Genomic DNA, 22,532 nt, shown 5'->3' with positions numbered 1-22,532 from the left:
ACTCCGTAATGAACCGCCCAGTGTGAAATCAGAAATAGACCATTCATTGATTGCGCCTTATAATCCAGTGCGCCTTATACGGTATATGAAAAATAATCAAAAATAGACCATTAACTGATTGCGCCTTATAATCCAGTGCGCCTTATAGTGTGGAAAATACGGTATTGTGAGATTGTGAAATACCATTTGCCAACCCCTCTTTATCAGTCAGCCGTGCTCGGTGGTTCAATATTAGGATTTATATTAGGATTAATACTGACCTCGAAGCGATTTTGTGTGGTACACGTTTTATTTCACTTATGCACCTTACATATGAAAAATAATCAAAAATAGACCATTCAATGACAGTGCGCCTTATAATCCAGTGCGCATTATACGGTATATGAAAAATAATCAAAAATAGACCATTAATTGATTGCCTTATAATCCAGTGCGCCTTATACAGTATATGAAAAATAATCAAAAATAGACCATTAATTGATTGCCTTATAATCCAGTGCGCCTTATACAGTATATGAAAAATAATCACAAACAGACCATTAATTGACAGTGCGCCTTATAGTGTGGAAAATACGGTATTGTGAGATTGTGAAATACCATTTGCCAACCCCTCTTTATCAGTCAGCCGTGGTCGGTGGTTCGAATCCCGCTCCAGCTATATAAAAACATTGGTAGAGCGGTCCGATCCCCAGGCCCGCAGGTTGTCGGTGCGATTCCATCTCCCACAGATGAATAATGCTGGTGTGAGAATGTACAGTTTGTAAAGAATGCCTCGAAGGTAGAAAAGCACAAACCAATAAATGTGACCTTTTACCTTTTACATATATCAAGCCAGCACAGATGGAAGGCTTCGTTTTGTGTGTGTGTGTGTGTGATTATAATGAGCATTTATTTTCAGGTTCGACCCTGAGACGAGGAACTGGCTGCAGCTTTTATGGAGAAGACGTGCGGTTGCTATGGCAAACACCTGCGCATCCAACGACAAGCAGACCTGTGCTTTTGAACGTGTGCGATTTGTGAGACATTAAAATAGAATAAAGAGAGATACTGTCAGCCTTATATTTCACATGTCTATTTACAGTCGTTTATCCACTGTTCAAATTTGATTGGTTTAATTTAATTGTTAGCATGAGCAAGAATACATTACATTCTGCATCAGTTCTTTAAGTTAGTAAGTTCATTAGTACATTATGGAACATAACAGAGCAAGAAGGGTATGTTCAACCAGAAAGACGTCATAAAAACATAAATAATCATTAGACGACTTAATTTATTCATTTTCTTACACAATCTGCAAATGAACAATACAGGCCAAGTCATTTTCCCAGCATAATTAAATGTTATTAAGTCAGATGAAACGCAGCAGTCCTTTCTCCATTAATGACACCTGATAAGACCAAACAAAGGACCGTACGGGCACATGTTTGATTGTTTCCTATGGCGTGATCAGATGGATGCGGGCGGCATAAGACCGGACTGAAGAGAATGAGTAATGCGAGAATACACAGGCGGCAATTGGGTTTAAACCACGTCCAAATCCTGCTCCAGGTCCACGGAGACGAATGACACGGGGCGTTTGCTCGTTTCTTTTTTGCCTTCAGATAATAAAGAGAATCAATGGTCAATTTGAAATGACTCACTCCCATTTTTTAAACTTGTAATCCAACTGATTCAGGGGGTTTAGAAGAAGTGCTGTAGTGAATGTGTCAAGATTATTAACACATGGTGAAGGTTTATTTCAGGCAATGGATATGTAATCATTCTTTTTGTACAGCACTGGAGATCACATCCACTGAAGAGTTGTATGATTCATGTTATAACACTGAGCCACAGCTCGTTCACAGCACATGACCTTATTCAAGTCGACCTATTATGCTATTTTATTCACACTATGTTTTATTACAAGCAGACACTTACAAGCAGTTATTGCACTATTAAACCTTGAATTTCACACATTGAGATGCCATAAATAGAGATAAAAACCTGTAGGCATGGAGTGCTAAAGTGCTAAAGTGCACACATGAGGGTCCTTTACAAGTGACTGGTTTTATTCCATGTGTGTCCAAATAAAACATCAATTGTTTTACTTTTCTTTTTGTATATTTTTAATAAAAAATATGTAACTTATATAGACTTAATTTTACAAAACAAAATTTACAATGCCAGGCATTAATCTTCGTACTTGGAGGTGATACTTCTGTGGCCACAGCTGCCCTGAGGTACAAGTGTAGCTGGCTTCACATCTACGCCTCTGGTGCCACTGACTGCCACCAATCGCTCACACAACGGTCATGTTCAGGGTGAAGTGTCTTGCCCAAGGGCACCATGACAGAATGAATCAAACAGTGGGTTTGAACTCTCTACAGTCTGTGGACATGTAAAAGCTTTAACATCCATCTATAACATCCATGTCACACTTGTGGATTCTTCAGGCTAAAAGTGTGTGTTACAGTGATTTAACGTCCAATTAAAAGGTCCAGACTCAGGCTCATTATAATGCTATTATCCCACTGGTCGTCTGCCTGTGGCCAGTGAACCACAGACTGACGACGTAAACAGAGGACAGTCTCCCGTTTCCTCACATGTGTCTCCTCACAGTGTCTCCTCACATGTGTCCCCTCACATGTGTCTCCTCACAGTGTCTCCTCAGTGTCTCCTCACATGTGTCTCCTCACATGTGTCTCCTCACATGTGAACAGTGTCTCCTCATAGGTGTCTCCTCACAGTGTCTCCTCAGTGTCTCCTCACATGTGTCCCCTCAAATGTGTCTCCACACAGTGTCTCCTTACATGTGTCTCCTCACACGTGTCCCCTCACACAGTGTCTCCTCACAGTGTCTCCTCACATGTGTCTCCTCACACGTGTCCCCTCACAGTGTCTCCTCACATGTGTCCCCTCATATGTGTCTCCTCACATGTGTCTGCGCTGTGTCGGCGGGTCCCTCCCATTCCGCCGCTCGCCCCTGAAGCGCGCCTCCGCAGCGGCCCGTCATGCGCGCCGTGTCCGCCAGAGGGCACCTGAGGCCCGGTCTGAGGCTGCGCCGCTCCCGCTGCATCACAGAGACGAGAGTACCACCAGATGGCGGTTTAGGATTGCTGCTCTTCTCGCAAGGCGCGGTTCCGCTCGCACGTCCAATTTTCAATATTAAAAAACGCACCTTATGAAAACAAAAATTGCTTTATTGTTCCGGTAGGAGATAATCGGCTCGGAGATGGTCGCTAAAGGTGAGTGCGCGGTGTTTTTGTGCGGGTTTTGTGCTGGGCAGGCAGACGGAGCACAGATTAAAGATGGTGGACGCAGACAGGGAAGACTGGCCGATGGGGGGATGGGCGCTAGCGGCTTTCTCTCTTCCTCAGTTGCATTACAGCCGTTGCTACCGGGGCTTTTAGCATCGGAGCTAGCCCCAAAAAAATGTCACCTCGACAGCGCGGAGAAGGCGCGCGCGCGGGGGCCGTGTGACACCCGTCCGCATCGGCCCCGCTCGACTCCGGCTTGTCAACAAACACAAGAAGACATCCATGTGACGTGTGGACATGCTTCTTTTTGTGTGTGTGTGTTGCTGCGTGCACGGAGCATCACCCCGTTTCCCTCGCGTGCACAGCCGTGTTATTGTGGTCGTGTGCGGCGTTTGCCCTCCTCTCGTTGCGGCGGTGCACGCGTTGCCACGTCGCCGGCTGCACTGTCCCGACGCGATGCATTCTTTTATTTGATTTGCACACACACTCTTCCATCTTTTCCCACTTTCCCCCCGCGTGTCAACATCATCTCCCCCGCGCGCGCTCCCTGTTCTTGCCTCAAGTTTGTGGAGTGCAAGCAGCTGACTTTTTAATGCGCAAACAAACACCTCATCGCCGGATTTGACGCCTTTCTGCAGCGTGATTTCCGTTTTATTTCTCCTGCACGCGTGGAGTGTTATGGCGCGCCTTTTCCCTCTGTTCCCGCCCCCTTCTGTGCGGGAAACGGGCAACATTTTAGCGGGGAAACGTGATCACGCGAGGGGGATGGGCTCCAGGGAGGTTTTTGCCCGGGCATGTTTGCACCGGTGCTCCGGTGTTGGCTGTCCGCTCCTGCCCGCCCCGTGCAGCGTGTTTGTCGGGTTGTTGTTGTGGGTCAAAGTGCCTCCAGTGTGGATCTCGGAGTGATTACATAACTGCATTGTTTACAGTCTGCAGCCCAGGGATTCTTCACATGGAAGTGTTGGATGTGTGGCTGTCTTCATGTCCTGAGTTGCAATTTGACATTTGTTTTTTTTTTTATTACAAGTGCAATATGTATTCTTGCATAGCTCTATGACAATTAATATTTATTACAACATATTAGTTCCATTTTGAACTCTATATATGCATGATCTGTGGTATGACAATAAAGGAATAATACCAAACTACTTCCCAAATACACTTGGCCTTGGACTGTCAAGACTCACAATGGAATCAGCCAAACAGTAGCTTAGTCCAGTGGTTCTCAAACTGGGGGGTCACGGCTACGGGTTCTACTTTCAGAGATTAACATAGTTTGTATAAATAATGGCTTTAAAACATGTATGCAGTCTGTATTTCAGTAATTATTGAGTCTATAACGTGAAACAGAGCTGAAAAAGTCTGATTTAAAAGTGCCGTTCAGGAGCAAGCCCAAAAAACCGCAACCTGCAACTCAACGTTTGCAAGTGACTGTACAAAGAATGGCGCTGTTCACCTGATTGTGCCCTGACCACTTTGTCCTCTTTTTGCCGCAGATTGGCACTTCCATTGTAAGGGCACTTCTGTTCTGCACCAATCACTGAAGTGGAGAACAAGGGAAAAGTCTTGCAGCTAAAATCTGCTATAATGTACATTTATTTGTGTAAAATACCCTATGTTCATGCGAGCAACAACGCACCGATTCTCTGGGCGGCCTGAAAACGATTTTTTAGTCTGTGTAGAACTTGTTTTCTCTGGAGGTCGTCAGCCCTATGTTCACTAATACAACCAGAAGGAGGATTACGTCAGATGGCGGCGCTCAGGGCAACTTCTGTAATAAAGTGGATACAGAAGCTGACTTTGCAACTAAGATTGCAGAAGTTTTTCAGGGGAATTATATCTGGATGATATGGGAAACATTGAAAACACATGGTTGACAACAAGGTAAATGTAGATTCTTCTTTGTTGCGCTACCAAATTAACTTATCTTGGCCTATTTCCTGAAAGTTAAATCAAACACTAGACATAAAGCTTTATAATTTGCTTATGTTTTGTGTTTGGGGTGGTGAATGCCCGCGGTTGGAACTGGCTTCAGATGGTAGAGCTCTCAGTCTGCTTTACCTGAAGTTTCCCTGACGGACACCATCCAATTCAATTTTCAATTTATTTTCGCAACGCCCAAAATCACAGCAGCAGTTTCCTCGAGAGGCGACAGTGAAAAACGGATCAAACAATGTTCATAGGGACTTGGACCAGCATTGCCCGTCACTGTTGGGTTCTATGGACTTCCCTGTCTGTACACGCTGATTTATGCCTATTTTATCTGAACGTCACAATATTCACAAATATGTCGTTTAAAACAGAGCTGGAGACAAATCTGAATTCTTTAGTGGAATTTGCTATTTAACTGCCAGATTGAAGATTGCCTGACCTGGTTTATGCTTGATATCTCTGTAAATACTGGACCTGTCTACATGCAACAGAAATCATCTCTGCCCCCACAATCAAACAAAACATATTTTTTCACTTTAGCTTCAAGTGTGCAATGCCGTTACATCAGTTAAACGACTTTAAGACTTTAAGATTACCGTAACAGGGCAAGTTTGTGCAGCCGATTTCCATTTTAACAAATACTGATAAGGTTTGCATTTGTGGATGCTAAATTCAGAGATTGCGTTCATAAACTGTAAACTTTGCCCATTCAAAGATATATTTAGTTTGAGATTGTTATTTGATATGGAAACTGTCTTTAATATCCATAGGTTGGACATATCTATTTATGAGTTTCCTCTCCCTTTTTAATGCAACATTTTGAGGACTTTTCCACCGTCAAAAGATATATTTGTTTTTCAGTTGTTAATGACTCTGGCTACGGCTCTACATTCACGTCATTTTGAAACCCATTATATAATTATCACTGCTGCGTATGAAGAGATTCAAGATGCCGTGTAGCGTTTTATGTGTGTTTTGTAAAGAGGTTGAGCAACATAACAAATAAGGCTGTGTGTGTGGACAAAAATAGGTCAGTGTACATGCGTGGGTGCTGTATGTAACATGTTTGGCCTATTTCCATTGCCATTATTTCTATATCAGGGATGGAACTGGGTCTAGTCAACTTACTTGGATGGTTTTAACTAGTAAAGGCAATAGATAGTTTGGATAAAAGTATAAATTGAGTTAACTTATTGATTACCCTTTGCTTTCTGGATACACTTGCTTCATCCAGTACAAATAACAGTTGGACAAAATGTATTCTAAACCACAATTTCGAAGTGTGTTTTTAACTTGTTGTCTCAATAATGAATGTGCAACAACGATTTTGCAACATTTATCATTCTTAACTTTCTCTCCAAAATATAAATACCCAAGTCTGGACGACACGAGCCTTTGTGTGTTTGTTTGATGTGTTTTGCAGTACATTTGAGGAAGAGTCAGTCATGTAACCACCCAACCCTTTACTTAGACTTAACAAACTGGTGTGGCGGGAGCAGTTTTCCCCGTGTGTCTTAAATCCTTTGGCTCGGTGCCGAAGTGCTTCCCCAGAGTTGAAATGGCTGTATTGTTGGAACTCGAGCTGTAGTTTTAATAACAGCAGAAAGTAACAGCAAAAGACAGAGATGTGTAACGCTGGTTTTCAGACGACTAAATGTTTTATACTCCATTTAAGAAAATGTATAGTCATCCCTCCATGGAGACATTTGTGCAACAGAAAGTGCCCTCACTAGAATAAAAATGCAAATGAGATGTCAGTTAGATAGAAATAAATCTAACATATTTGGTTTGTTTATGTAAATGATCTTGGTTAACATATTACTCATACAAAAATTCCTATAATTGGTACTGTGTAATGTCTGTTCCTTCCTTCCCCCATACGACGACATCATATTGTAGAATCTGAATATAATATATTATATTGATATACCTTTGAAGAAAGACGAGTTGTTTCAGTTCTGGATGTTGCATTCTATAGCTTTTGTTTTGAACCTCGAAACAGGAAATCTGTCTTTGGCCAACTCCTTGAGCAAAGGTGACAATGTGACAGTTTCAGAATCAGATCAGAATCACAAAAGGTTTATTGCCATTGTCAATGAACGAAACTCACAAAAACAGGAACTTGCATTGGTGATTCGGTGCAACATACAACGATGAACAGTGTGTGACAAATGTCAAGCACATTACATATTCCTCAGGGCTGTGTCATTATCCACATATGCCTCCACGGCTCTAGCTCCAGGATATAGATTTAAATGGTCCGTTTGCATGAACTCAGCTCTATATTTACTCAATGTTACTGAGGTTTCTTGGCTTCCACTGGAGCTACTGGCAGTAGTGGAAGAAGTATTCCGTTTTGTTAAGTAAGATACAGCTGCAATAAATTACTCAAGTAAAAGTCCATCCATCCATTTTCGACCGCTTTATCCGGGGCCGGGTCGCGGGGGCAGCAGTCTAATCAGGGACTCCCAGACTTCCTTCTCCCCAGACACTTCCTCTAACTCCTCCGGGGGGATCCCGAGGCGTTCCCAGGCCAGCCGAGAGACATAGTCTCTCCAGCGTGTCCTGGGTCTTCCCCGGGGCCTCTTCCCGGTGGGACATGCCCGGAACACCTCCCGAGGGAGGCGCCCAGGAGGCATCCGGAACAGATGCCCGAGCCACCTCAGCTGGCTCCTCTCGACATGGAGGAGCAGCGGCCGAGCTCCTCACCTTATCTTTAAGGGAGCGCCCAGCCACACGGCGGAGGAAACTCATTTCGACCGCTTGTATCCGCGATCTTGTCCTTTCGGTCATTACCCAAAGGTCATGACCATAGGTGAGGTCAGAACGTAGACCAAACGGTAAATAGAGAGCTTTGCCTTTCGACTCAGCTCCTTCTTCACCACAACGGTCCGATGCAGCGACTGCCTCACTGCAGCCGCTGCACCGATCCGCCTGTCGATCTCACGCTCCATCCTTCCCTCACTCGTGAACAAGACCCCGAGATACTTGAACTCCTCCACTTGGGGCAACAAGTGGAGGAGTTCAAGAAATCACATAGAAATAAGATAAGATAAGATCACCTTTATTTATCCCACAATGGGGAAATTCTAGTGTTGCAACACAGTAGGTACAGAAGTATAATAATAAAAAAACAGATAACTTATAAAAAACACTCTTGAAGAAAAAATCTTATACTCTTAATAAATATAACAATGATGACACTCTTATTTACAGCTGTTATATGGACAGAGAATATTGCACCAGGATGATTGACATTATGTCACAGTATTGTACATGATTATGACAGTATTGCACATGAGTATGACAGTATTACACATTATTATGAAGATGAATGTAAATAGTATACTAAGATAAAAGTACTGAAGTACTCATTTACAAATGTGCTTTAAGAGTTAAAGTATTATCAGATATAGAACTGTTAAAAGGCTAAATGTAGTGAATTTGCTGATTTTAAGCCTTTTTTAAAGTTTTGGCAGAATGCCACCATAAACCTGATAAATATTAAGACTTGATATAGTTCTCTTTGTCATTGTTTAGTTTGGTTAGCTAGATTTTGTGTAGTCTTCCTGGTTTAGTTTGGATAAACCTTTTATTACCTCAAGTTTAACCTTATACCCAGTTTAGGTTTAGTCATAGACCTGTACAAAATTGTTGTCCTGTTTTAAACTTTTACCATTATACCTGGTTTTAGTCTTGTTTTTAGACCTGAGTTGTGTCTTGATCAGTCCTGGATACTCTCTGGTCGTACTTTTACATGAATACTTTCAAACCATCCAGAACGAACTGCACAAATGTTTTCAAATGTTGAAGCCAGATGCAGCGTGAGTAAATAACCTGTTAATTACTTGTTTCCGTCGACAACCTGGGTCATTTGTTACTGGCGATTCTCCAAACAAACAAAATAGTGCTCTTTTCTTTCTTTTCACACTGTTGTCCAACGAGGTCATGGGTCGCTGAAGCCTATTTTTGCAACACTCACAGCCTGGACAATGGGCGATTAGTCACACAGCGTCGAGTACGTTTTCTCCTTTGCCACCAGTTTGTTTGGCATTTTTTAGTACAATCCTCCATTTTATCATTTTTTCCAACTTGGATTCGGGGAGAGTTTTGTTCAGTACGCATAATTTAATATAAACTTTAGGTTATGTATTGGCAACCCCCCCAATAAAAACATACACACAGCTTATTACTCATATTTATTCATTATATTGCTATACATGTATATTGTCAATGTTATGGGTAATAATGTTTTTATCTCATTTGTCTTAACTGCCTGATTAATATTACAGTCAAAATGTAATCAAGACATACATGGCATAGAACCAAAATATAAGATAATCCTTTATTGTCCCACATGGGGAAATATAAGTATATAAATAAAACCAAAAATAAGACATGAACCTAAAATACTGCACAATATCTTAAAAACTAAGGACAAAAAAAGTACCATATTTTCCGGAGTATAAGTTGCACCAGCCAAAAAAATGCATAATAGAGAAGAAAACTGGAGTATGAAATAAGATTGCAAGTTTGAAAATAACACATATCACATATAAGTCGCTCCGGAGTATAAGTCGCACCCCGGCCAAAACTATGAAAAAAGTTGCGACTTATCTGGAAAATACGGTATTTCCATTCATTTTTGTGATTGGCTTCATTCCATTTGGGCAAAGATTAATTGTCAAAATTATCCCAGCAAAGAAATGTATCACAATTACAACCGTTACTCTCTATCTTGAATGCATTTGTTTACTTGCGGTTACAGCAGTGAGGTGAACAGTAATGAGATGTGTTGTTCAGCGACGTCTCTGGTTTACCTGCTCGGCTCCGCTGCGTTCGCTCGACTGTGAAGCTGCCTCCATATTTCACCACCGGCTTCAGGGTTAGACACTGCCGTTGTCTATATTCTGCACATCACTGGTGCATGGATGAATGTACACCACCACTATGTACGGGTTCGACCTCACGTGCTTTAGTTGTGGGCTTCTAAAATCAGAAGACGATACCACAAACTAAGGTGGGAAACTGGCGTAAAATTGGGCTGTGCTGTGTAAATCAAAGTCCAATTGTTTAAAACTGGCAATAATAATCACAAGCTTATAGAAGTTTATCCGGTTTTCCTTGCCATATCACCAGCCCTAAGACGGTTACTTGTGCAGGTTCAACCTTGCACCGTGTTTACAGCGTCTATCTCTTGCTCATTAACATGCACTGCTCCTACCAAATAAATAATGTTTGCTTAGGGAGACATAAAATATACCGCTCCATGGAAAGATTTGAATGTGGTGTGAAAAATGCTTTTAGAATGTCTTTTGGAATGGGTTGAACTGGTGGCAGAATTCACGATAATGTGGTGAAATAAGGTTGAATAGCGTCTTTAGGCTTCCATTTTTTTGGGAAAGAAACTTGCAAACACTTTTAGGTTAGTCTTTTTCAGCTCTGTTTCACGTTATTGACTCAATAATGACTGATATGCACGCTGTATATATGTTTTAAAGCCGTTATTTATGTAAACTCCAGGTTTGTGTCACCATTGTGAGCAATGGCTTGGCTCAAATTCAAGTGCAAGAGGGACATATTTTCACATCTGTAAAAATTATAGTTGAATTTATTTTCTTTGGCCTTGGCTTTATCTTGTTGAGAATTGTAGACAGGCTAGAGCTGGATGAAAACCTGCTCTATGTTAAAGCTTCACCAAATAAAAGGGTTATAAAAGTATTATTACCGCACCATTTTTCCTTCTGAACGAAAGTAGCGTTTTGGTGGTTGGAGTTGTGGCTGTGTCGTTTGCTCTCTGCTTTGGGGAAACATTTCTCTTGCTCATATTTTGATCTACCGCTGCAGCAGTGACAGCCCCGCGTTTTTATACGAGGGCTGTGCAGAAGAAACGCGTTATTAAAGACGTTAGAGCATCAACCTGCACTGCCGACAGCTCCCCTCACATTCATACATTCATAATGCAAAAAAACACATTATTAATAAGAAGTAAAAATATTTTCTCGAGATTGGACTGTTGTTAGTAATTGCTCATGGCGTAATGTGTCATGGACCATGGACCTCTTGTGCAGTGCAGTTATTGGAAATAAGAGCATTTTAGAGAAATAGAAGCATTTCTTCCATGTCTTTACACTCCCTGATTAAATAAGTAATAAGTGTGCATGAGTGTGGTGACGGACTATTGTTGTTGGCCTTTTCTGTCAGTTAGTCTGCAATTATTACATTTATTTCTTTTGTACATTGAGACTTATATCTACAATTTCGAAAAGAAATGCTAATTTAGGGCTTCTGTATTGATTTTTCTTCAAATAAAGTGCATAATTTATCAGTTTGATACAATTTTGATTAAACAATGTCGCTATCTTTGTGATAACACATGTTTTATCATGAGTTTAGAATCTGTTTAGTCCAGATGAATAGTCCGCAATTATTTTCATAGTTCCATTTAATTCAGTTAATTGTCGCAGCCCCATGTGTAAATGATCTTTGGACATCTTGAAAGTTGCCATATATAATGAAGACATTTACTTATTACTGAAATTACTGTTAGGGATGGCATGATCTGGGCAAAATAATGAAAGATGAAAGATTATGGTGCGTTAAAAGAAGCGTATTGTCTGGTTCTTTGAGACGCATGGACCAGAACGTCTGATTGTGTAACTGTAGAAATCAGATTAAAAAATGATCATTGCCGTCGTTCGGGATGAAATACATCTGCGAGGCATTACATTAGACTTCCTGCCAGAAGATGATGTCGGCTTATAAAACCTGCGATTCGTTGCTTTATGAGGTACGTGTGAAACCGTGTCCCTCGTTTTATCAGGATCTCGTGGATTTAGCAGCTTGGTCTGTTTTCCGGCAGACAAATCCTTTTAGGTGCAAGGTTAACAACAAGTGACGCCACAGTGTTAGAAAATTCCACCTTCTCTTCTCTAGTGTCTGCTCTTTCTTGGCTCATTCATTTGTACACACTGTTACTTAATATTGATTCACGCGCAGCTGCCAAGTCAATTCTTTGGCTTTTGCAGAGTGGAAATAAAGTGGCTACAAAAGGACAGAAAGATTGGAGCGCCCCATTCAATGTGCTATTTGTGTTTTGATGGAAGAGTTTTAATAAGGATGGAGTTTGTCGTTAGGGCTGCTGTGCTAGTGCTAGAGTTACAAGCTAGCAGATTTAACTTACCGGTACTTCAAGTCAATCCTGTTTGACCAAGTTTCGATGTAATTATAATCAAAACATTAGTTATAGACAATTCAAATGTCTTTTTTGGTCATGATGTTAACAGATGAATGGTTTGTCTTCAAAGATAATGTATTATTTGAAAGGTAATGGAGATATGCAACTTCATCCAAAGGTTGTTTTCAATCTGCGGACCTAGTCTGAGAACTCCGATTTGTATCCTCCTCTGGGCTGCGTGAGCACTACCCACCGGGCGGAACCCCCTGATTGTAGCCTGTTCTGTTAACTGGACAATCTACGTTCCCACTCTCATCTATGGCCTAAAGAGGTAATGGCCACAAACGACAAAATCACGGACACAATCTAAATGAGTTTCCTCCTCAGGGTGGCTGGATGCTCCCTTAGAGATAGGATGAGGCGCTCAGTCACGCGGGAGGAGCTCGGAGTAGAGCCCGTGCTCCTCCACATAGCAAGTAGCCAGAGTTTGCTCGAGCATCTGGTGTTCTGGGCATGTCCCACCAGGAAGAGGCCTCGGGGAAGACCCAGGACACACTGAAGGAACTATTTCTTGACAATTTTGATGCTGATGAAAATACTCAACACAATATTTATAGGCAATAACTCAACACAATATTTATAGACACTAACTGATGAATGAAAATGAATCGCTGAAATCATTTGAACAGTAATGGTGTGGACTTTAAACATTTGCTCGAGCACTTCAGGGGATTCATTGAAACCAAGTCTTTTCAGAGGGACACAACATAAACGGAACATAAATGGATGATAGAAAAATGGTTCTTCCGATACATTATTAGTGAAAACCTCAAGTCTGTTTGGCATAATAAAGTCTTGTTCCATTGTAAACACTACTGTTGACTAGGCTGCTGTCCCGGTTCAGCTCGTACTCTCTGTTATCGGCTCATCTGCCACTTCAGCGTGTGGACGGGGGATTAAGGGGTTTCTCTGCTCCCTCTGACTCCAGCCGATTGTTTGACCATAACCTTCTGTATATCCCCAGACAATGTATTACCACCAACAACCTCCACTAGAGCTCAGCATGAGGCTCCTGCTGCTCCGGGTTTCTGCTCACTGCTGTCCGTCTAATAGGAAAAAGAAGTGACCGAATGAATCAAATGATCTGTTTTTCAAATTTGCAGATTTGAATTATTCGTCTGGGTAAATTGTCTGTTTAGGTCTCTTGGTTAAGATCAAAGTTAAGCACAGACTTTCCAATAGATGATGCTCTTGCTGCAATTTTATACATTTATCCAGGTTTGGGGCTAGCACAAGTAGTCATCTTACTAACTACTTTCTTTGCTGTTGCTTGATATGTGGGACAGTATATTGGTTTTATCATGTTGTTTTTAGTGCATTGATCCTAATTTCAACACGGTATTGAAATTTATGTGAACTCTATTTGAATACAGTATTTTCTGGATTATAAATCGCTCCGAAATATAAATTACACTAGCCAAAAATGCATAATAGAAAATAAAAAACATACATAAGTCGCATCTTTTGGAGAAATGTATTTGATAAAATCCAAGACCAAGAACAGACATTTCATCTTGAAATGGAATTTAAAATAATAACAGATTAGAGAACATGGTGAATAGGAGTACGTATACTAACGCTAACACCTTCAGCTACATGAGGCACAGACAGAACTGTGGTAAGTGTCTGGTATGTTAACGTAACATATGAACAGTTATTCAGATAACTATAGCATAAAGAACATGCTAACAAGTTTACCAAAGCATCAGTTTTACCCCAAATCACTAAATCCATTGAATTCTTCTTCCTCAGTGTCACTTCTAAACAACTCCACAAACTCCAGAGGAAGAGGAAGAGTAGATTCTTCTTCTGCGTTGTTTAGAGCCAAGAGCGCCCTCTTGCTGTTGTCAGTGTGAAAATGATCAACATACGAAATGCGGTTGCCAGTGTGAAAATAACGAATAATATCACATATAAATCGCTCTGGAGTATAAGTCGCACCCTGGCCAAAACTATGAAAAAAGGTGCGATTTATAGTCCGGAAAATACGGAAAATACACCATCGTCAGAACAACTGTTAATTCCCTTTGATTCACATCGTCAAATAGATTATCATTCCTCTAGTATGATGCTTGGCTTTATGAAAAGACACTTTCTGAATGTCAAAATACAGACAGAAACGACCAGATTAAAAGAACACGTACACACTCTTAAGCACGTTAAGATCATATATTTAACTTCAATACATTTTTCACTCCTAACAATTCTCATAATTATTATTTTTAGTTGCCTATGATTATATTCTGACCTGAATAATTACGGTTGTTGATTAACTGAATGTCTTGACATCCTTAATGGTCCACACTGTGCATATTTCACTTTCATTGCCTGTTGGTGACGGATGTATCTCGGTGCTTCCAGACTGTTTTCTGAGTCTAGTTGTTCAATAATAAAAAAGCCTGTTGTTTTTCTTTACACAGTACCGTCTTATTCAGTACTTTGATCTCAGCTGGAGCTTGCACATAGTTTTCCATAGTTTTCCCGGTTTTCTTGTAGCAGACAGATCTTTACAATGTCTCTCAATCGAAATCGCAATTTTAATAGTGGTTATTAGGCTGCAAATATTACGTAATATCATAGTATAGACTTCTACGAACTGGAAACTAGGGATGTCATAATACCAGATTTTAGTGTAGGGATTTAACAATTATTCATGAACATGACAAACAACAGAGAAATCTATAATTTTCTTTACTTTCAATTTTTCTAACATGTTAATATTCCTCAAGTTTGTGACCAGTTTCACAAAATCACCCTTTCTGAATGAAAACATAAAGTTAATGTGACAAAAACTGACATATAAAAGTACTTATAGATTTAGATGTATTTTTTGGACTATACAATTAATTAAAAAGCGGTAATTTTGCCTCTAAAATAGTCCTGATTATTCAATTTTTTTGTTACCTACGATTATATTGTGACCTGAATAATCACAATTATCCAAGAATCTAGATATTTTGAAAACAGAAATCGCAAAAAAATATCAGATAGTGCAGCCTTAACTGAAGTATGAAATGCAGTTGAAGGGGGTCTGCGTAACTTTTCTGCCAGTTTCTACCCGCCAAATAACACGTAATCGGACAGTGAATCTGCGTTATTGTTTGTTTGTGCACGAGCTTCACCTCTGGCCTAACAGACAAAGGTGCTCTGCAAATCTGGGCCAAGGTGAGTGCGCCAGCCGCAAATCAAAAGCACAAATTAGTTTATTTTTTCCCCCGTATTCCCTGCTGCTACTGGGCTTTCACACTCCCCCTCTCCCTGTTGCCTCTAAATCACCCCTTTCCCCCCTAACCCCATCCTCCAATTATACTGTAACCGCACAGAGCAGTCTGCCCATAAAGAAAGGGAAATTATACTATTTTTAATGTTGACAGTTCTTCTGATTATGCTTTGTTCATAGTATTTCTTTGGAGACTCGGAGGAAAAATCTACTTCTCAGCAAAGATGTAATCGCAGCATCTTTTCTCTCCCTTTGGCTTTGCTAAGATCAGGAAAAAAAAACCTATTAGCAGATGGTGTGGTGCAAGACCGCGTGATGCCACAATGTGTTATGTTAAAACCTGGCTTAAACCAGTTTTAATTATCGCAGTATAGACCTTGTTTATTATTATTTTAATTTTTTTACTTGGTCCAATTAGTAGAAAAAGTTCAGATCGAGATAACTAGTTACAGACACACTGACTTTATAAACCACAAGGGAAATTACTTTTAAAGAGCAATAGCATCCCTTAATACACACAATAAAACACAGAAGATACCAGAACGTGTGAATGCAATCAAATTAAGATAAAAGGATAATATAAATAAGCTTTAAGAAATATTTTTTTAACAAAAAGCAAAAACAAAAGATGGAATAAAAGTATAAATGTACCATATTTTCCGGACTATAAATGGCACCAGCCAAAAAATAACAAATAATATCACATATACAGTAAGTCGCTTCGGAGTATAAGATAAGATATTCCTTTATTGTCCCACATGGGGAAATTTCATTGGTGCAACGCAGGTAGATACAGAGGTAGATACAGAGGTAGGTATAAGTACAAGTATATAAGTATAAATTTATGTATAAATCACACCCCGGCCAAAACTATGAAAAAAGGTGCGACTTATAGTCCGGAAAATACGGGTATACACAAACTATTTTTTTTAATAAAATGAATAAAATAAATGATATGATGTTTTGTTTTCTGAATTTACACACTCCAAAACATGCAATGAGCTGAGAGAAGAGGTTTAATGACTCAGACAGAGCAGCAATCACACAAAAATGACACCAGAAATATGTAGATCTTAAGTTTTTAGATGGAAACACCCTTTTGTCTGTAAAAACTCAGCTCCAGGATGTTCTCAAATGGCCTCACTTCTGCTTTATCTGGGTAAAACTCTCATATTCACAGGCTTATTGCATCCTAAACAACTAATCGAGTACCAAAATACTTGTTTGTTGCTGGCCTATTGCTACAAGAATACTAACATCTACACGTTGGCCCTGCTACCACTGTAATCACTCAAACAGTAGTCAACATTGCACCTGTATTCTTCTGCTCTCGATGGATTTGTGTGTTTGCTGACATGTGGTTGACGCGTCGGACTCGTATAATCTCTCCCGTGACATGTGGGTAATCTGGTTAATCCCGGAGCCGGAGCCCTCTCGGTGTTTCAGGCCCAGCTCCGGTCTCTGCCCCGAGCCTGCGCGGAGCTGGCAGCTTGATAAAGTGCAATTATTGTGTCTGTGTCTAGCAGCTGTCCTGAGGGAGACTCTGGTTCAACACTACACTCTTTACTGTGAAGGTTTGCGGCTCCCAGGACCTCTCGTTCTTCACTCCCGTTAAATGAATGTTTGTGGAAAATGTACTTCGACAAATAGTATTGCGATGATATTAAAATTCCGATACTAAAATTACATTTTCTAAAGAGTAGATGGCGGTAAATGCACCTCTGCAACAACAAGATGACATTTTTTCTTACCATGACAAAACCAATTACTCTTTTAATAAACAAAATGTATTTCGACATATAATATTGGGATAATATTAAAATTCCGATGAAATTTCTAAAGTCTGAAGAATAAAGTAGATGGTGGTAAATGCACCTTTGCCATCAAAAGCAACAACAAAATGACTTTTTTCCCCAACCATGACAACAAAAGCAATGACACTGTTAAAAAAAAAAAAATGCATTTACCATGTATTTGTCCCATGGGTTTCAGCTTCCTGGTAAATGCAGCATTTTCAGGACTTTGCCCTCATACAAACGCTATGTTTTGTTTTATACTGTTGGTCACTATGGCAACAGTCCTAATTTCTCGTCACGCTGAAACCAATATGATTCTATTTTTGACTGATGATGATAATAAAACTCATTTTATACCTTAGCGAGAAGTAATGTCATTCTCTACTGAAAAATACTATTTATATTGACAGTAAATCCTCAAATGAGTATCTAGTTTCTGTGGAGGTTAGTATTAGTGTCTGTGCTGCAATTGTATGGATGAATATATAAATTAAGCATATACGGCAAAATGGTAACAACTTTACGAATGGAACATCTAAAAACCTTTGATGCGGTGACTAAACCTGCAATTGTCCATAACGACACCTCTCTCTGTCTGAGTGATTGGCGGCACTCGGAGAGTCCGTGGGCGCCGATCAGCAGCCACTTTTCCGTCCGTCTGCCAGGGACATTTGTGGCTATGCAGGTGTAGTTTGTCACGGAAGCGAGTGAATTTATTCATCAAAATGTGTTGCAAGAAAAGTCCTGAGAAAAAGAAAAACGTGCATAGAAAGCAAGTGAATTTCTTCCTCCATTAGTTTCATCACCGGCAGCTTTAACATTCCTGTTCTATTCCGCGTCTTAATGCCCTGAGCAAAAATAGTCATATCATTTTTTAAGTGTTTACCGAAGGCCAAATTCCTCTGGCTTCTTTAAATGTCTCTCCAGAACATCTTTATTTTCTGTGCCACTGCAGATTAACATAATTTTCTCATTTGGCTGCTTTCATCAGTGTCTGCTGCAGTGGAGATTTCTTTTGGACAAGAAAAGAAAGAAGCTGAAGACATGAGATGAGGCAGTTTGTTGTATAATTGGGAGTAACTATTGTAATTTAATTGGGCCATTATATATGTGAATAGAGATCAGTGGGATTATTCCGTTTGAGTACAAATTACTGTTGGAAATAATTATTTTGATCCATGTCATCGTTTTTAGATTTGAACTAAGAATTATTCTTTTTTCATACACTGTATATTTCTATTGGACGGCACTTAGGTAAGAGTCAAAGTAATTCACGGCTATTATTACCACTTTTTTGCAGATGCTATAAACCTAATATTGACCAAACATATATTATTTATTATTATTATTATTATTATTTTTTTTTTTTTATTCATTTTATTATTATTATTTTGGAACAACCCTTGTAAAAAGCAAAGTCTGAGTGAGAGAAAAAAAGCAATAGTATCTCAGAAGTTTTCAGTATTGTTATTATTTACCTCAGCCATGACATTTCTTTGCACATCCTCATGTTTTTCGGTGTCACTTGTCGCTCACATAACGCGACACCAGCTCCGTCACATGACCTGCGGCTCAGGACACGTTCAATCCTTTACAGCAGTCGCTTAGATGCAGCCATAGGTTAATTATTCACATGATATTGCAATATGGCCTTGGATTTGTAGATATATGTACTGCCACTGGCCCAAGTATTTCACACAGCTTTTATAACAGTAACTTTATATGATTGCCTAATGCTAAATATCCTGGTGGTATGTGGTCTTATGTTCATCATCCAACTAAGAATGTTAACAATGTGTAGTTAATCACAGATGAGTCAAGATCATGTGTCACTATTTAATCGTTTAAAAAAAGAGCAAGAATGTCACTAATTACTTTTTCATTAATAAAGAATGTTCATTGTTTTCACAGTTTGCAATAGTATTCAGTTGTGGCGCTTCTTCCCCAAATACATGCAACAGTAGAGTTTGATATTGTGACATCCCTGTACCCAACTGTGAAACGCACAGTTTTCTCTCCAACGTTAATACTTCTGTGGAGTGTAGTTCTGGGGTAAATGCTTAAAGACGGCGCATGATGCAAAATAGACGTTTTTAATCGTATTATAATAGTTTTCTCTTCTCATTAAACCACATCGCTCCGACAGTTTCACCGCTCCCCACTGATACACGCCCACTGCGCTTTACTTACTTAGTTCTGCGATTTTATTTTCATGTAGGATTCTTCAGCGTTAGCCATTTTAAATTGGGGAAAAAAAGAAAATCTGCTGTTTATTATCGTGAACAGAAAGCAGCACCTAATCATAGACATTCATAAACAACATGTGGTGAAGTAAGTCATTTTTTAGTTTCAATATTTCACAAAGTACAACATCTAACTATCACTGATCTTTCATGACACGTGCAGCAGTTTGTCGCCATTTCGAGTTTAAAACGACAAAGACACACACCGACGACCGCCGTAAAACGCACCCTGTTTTGATTGGATGATGAGGATGATGATGTCGTGTCTCGGTGTTTGTCGTGTCTCAGCTGTAGTTCATTTAAGCTCTCGCCGCTGCAGGCACGTGTATTTGATTACTGTACTTTGCCAGGCAATTAATAATGAACTAGCCATTATTGACGTTTAACTCGATAAGCGGTCAATAATCCCGGTGTGGAGCGACTGGTAAATGGATCCGTGGTTCAAACACCCTTTTGATTGTCGTAATTGAAAGTCTGGTCATGGTGATTGAATAAGCCCATGCAATAGTCAAACAAACCGTGGTACTTTTTAAAAATAATCTTACAAAGTACTTCATTGTCATACAACCCATTCGTAAAGATAGTAATAAAATAAAACATTCCATCACAATTAAGATAAGATAAGCCTTTATTTGTCCCACAATGGGGAAATTTCAGGGTTGCAACACAGAGTAGGTACAGACGTATAATGATAAAAAACAGGTAACTTATACAAAACACTCTTATAGAAAAACCTCTTAATAAAAATAATAATAACAATAATTTAACACTCTTTGACAATTGACAATATAAAAGTAGTTAAAGGTGAACTAACTATAGCATCCCATCTTAATTTCACAAAGAATTACTTAAAATAAAATTCTTGTTGTTAAAGATGTTAAGAAAATAATAAATGTTTGCCCTTACAGAGTCTCCTAGTATTTACAGTTATATGGTTTCTCACTATGCTTTGTTCTGCCAGTTGCGTTTGCATGTATTTAGCGCGTAATTAGCATTTCACAGAGAAATGGTCAGCGCTAGTGCAGGGGGAGGCAGAAAGACTACGAGTACATACAAGTTCTCAAAGCAGACTGCAAAGGTTTCTATTGCCTCCTGTTTGACCCTATCATTGCACCATGAGCCCATTACGCAACGTTAAATAGATCCGGTTAAACCTATTGGGCCGACCTGGCTCACTGTCCCGGGACACTGATCCGGTGGTAGCCCCAGAGCTGAGCCTGGAGCCACCTCGGGCCCCGGGTGTCTTCTGCCAGAGCTTAACTCTGTCGTAAAGTGGGGTTGTAAAGTATGCAGACCACAGCAGCTGGCAACGTGGACAGAGGAAAACCCAGTAAAAGACGATTTGGTTTTGGTTTTGGTCTGAAGGCTCATGTAAAAAAAAGTCCTTTAATGAAGCTCTCAAATAGACAATGTAACCACACACTTGTAGGACTGCATTTGAAAATCTAAAATCCATTGTTTTTGATATTTTAAGTGAAACCGTATTTAAATTTTTGGCGCTGTATTGGGAAAAATATGTCAGGAAAGACCCCATTTTCTTTGGCTGATTATATACAGTTTAAATAATGCACGGCACATTTTTAACACTTAAAAGTTTGTCAAATATACAGTTATTTCAAAATTGCCCCCAATTTGAGGCCGTAGTGTCTGTCGTCATGGAAACTGACCCTTTTGAAACCAAGCTTGTGCATCAAAAGAACTCACAAATAATTGAAAATGGCCACGCTCAAATTCAATTTCGATGTTAGAGGTTGAAATGCGCTGCCTCAAGTGCTCATGTGGTTTAAGATTAGTCTGTTATAATGACTCGGCTGTAAAGCGCGAAACACATTTAATACAAAGTAAGATTAATAGAGATTTAGCCTCGTGGAGGTGTAAGAAATGGGCTGCCACAACTTATTCAAACCTCTACTCATTTTACATGGGCTCATTTCTACAATTGGACACAACAAAACCAAGACTGCGTTTACAAAGCCTTGACTTGACCAGGACCGGTGTAACTTTTGGGAAAATGTACTGTACATTGTGATCGGTGATGCAAAAAGTCAAAAATAATTCCATCTCTCAATCTGTATTACTACAATATGAAGTTGAGCTGTGCAATTCATCACATTTCAATCAAGATTCAGTCCTGAAGCTTTTCCAGCACAATATTGAAAATTATTGCAATATACGACTGTTAAAGTACTGCAAATATCAATCTTATTGCACTATTTGAATATGCATTTTGACACAATCATTTCAGTTCCATTGGGTTATGTTCATGTCTTAATGTATTACTCAAAGTCTGTCAACATAAAAACTTAACAGAGACAAAACCGAGACTAAATCAAGGCTAATTTATAAGGAAAATCATGCATAAAATAACACTTTTCCTTTTTAAAAATAGTACATTTCTGTCAGATGGAGCAGCTTGCTGTTATTGCATTGTATTTAGTTTGATTCGATATTGATTATTGCATCAATCGATACGTTTGTGAAATATTGTGCCACCATTTTGAGGTTATTTATTGCATATTATTGTTAAAAGCATATAATTTTCCTTTAAACCTGGCTCATAGTCTCATAGTTGTTCAATAAAAGGAGAGAGTGACCATGAGTTTCCTTGTCATTTTTCATCGCTCGTACTAAATTTCTCTCCTGTTTTCAGTCCATGCTCTTGTGTTTGCTTTCCAGGAAAAGATTTTCTTAAATAACCGGTTTGGGAGCACTTAATGAAGCCTTGCTGTCAGACTTTCTCTGTTTGACAGGTAAAAATCTGTTTGGAAAGTTGCGGCACGGGCTATTTTCTAACTCTAATGATGGTGGAGCTCGTTTAAAGCGGATTCTGGTGCGCTGAAATCTAAAGATGTGCAAATGTTAAGTTTC

General features: G+C 39.6%; 1 protein-coding gene across 1 annotated transcript in view; it reads left to right on the top strand.

The window, feature by feature from the left end:
- The first annotated feature begins 3,038 nt into the window (after positions 1-3,038).
- The window catches only part of stag1a (STAG1 cohesin complex component a), a 50,176-nt gene continuing 30,682 nt past the window's right edge, over positions 3,039-22,532 (top strand). Inside the window, exon 1 of the mRNA XM_072457320.1 lies at positions 3,039-3,224. The gene's annotated coding sequence lies outside the window, so the exon portion shown is untranslated. The remainder of the gene's footprint in view (positions 3,225-22,532) is intronic.

Source organism: Eucyclogobius newberryi, unplaced genomic scaffold (genome assembly GCF_026437365.1).
Source record: "Eucyclogobius newberryi isolate DKJ021-1_F unplaced genomic scaffold, fEucNew1.0.hap1 SCAF_21, whole genome shotgun sequence".
Classification (NCBI taxonomy): Eukaryota; Metazoa; Chordata; class Actinopteri; order Gobiiformes; family Gobiidae; genus Eucyclogobius; species Eucyclogobius newberryi.
Note: the sequence above shows the minus strand (reverse complement) of the source record. Positions and strands in the feature narration are given on the sequence as shown.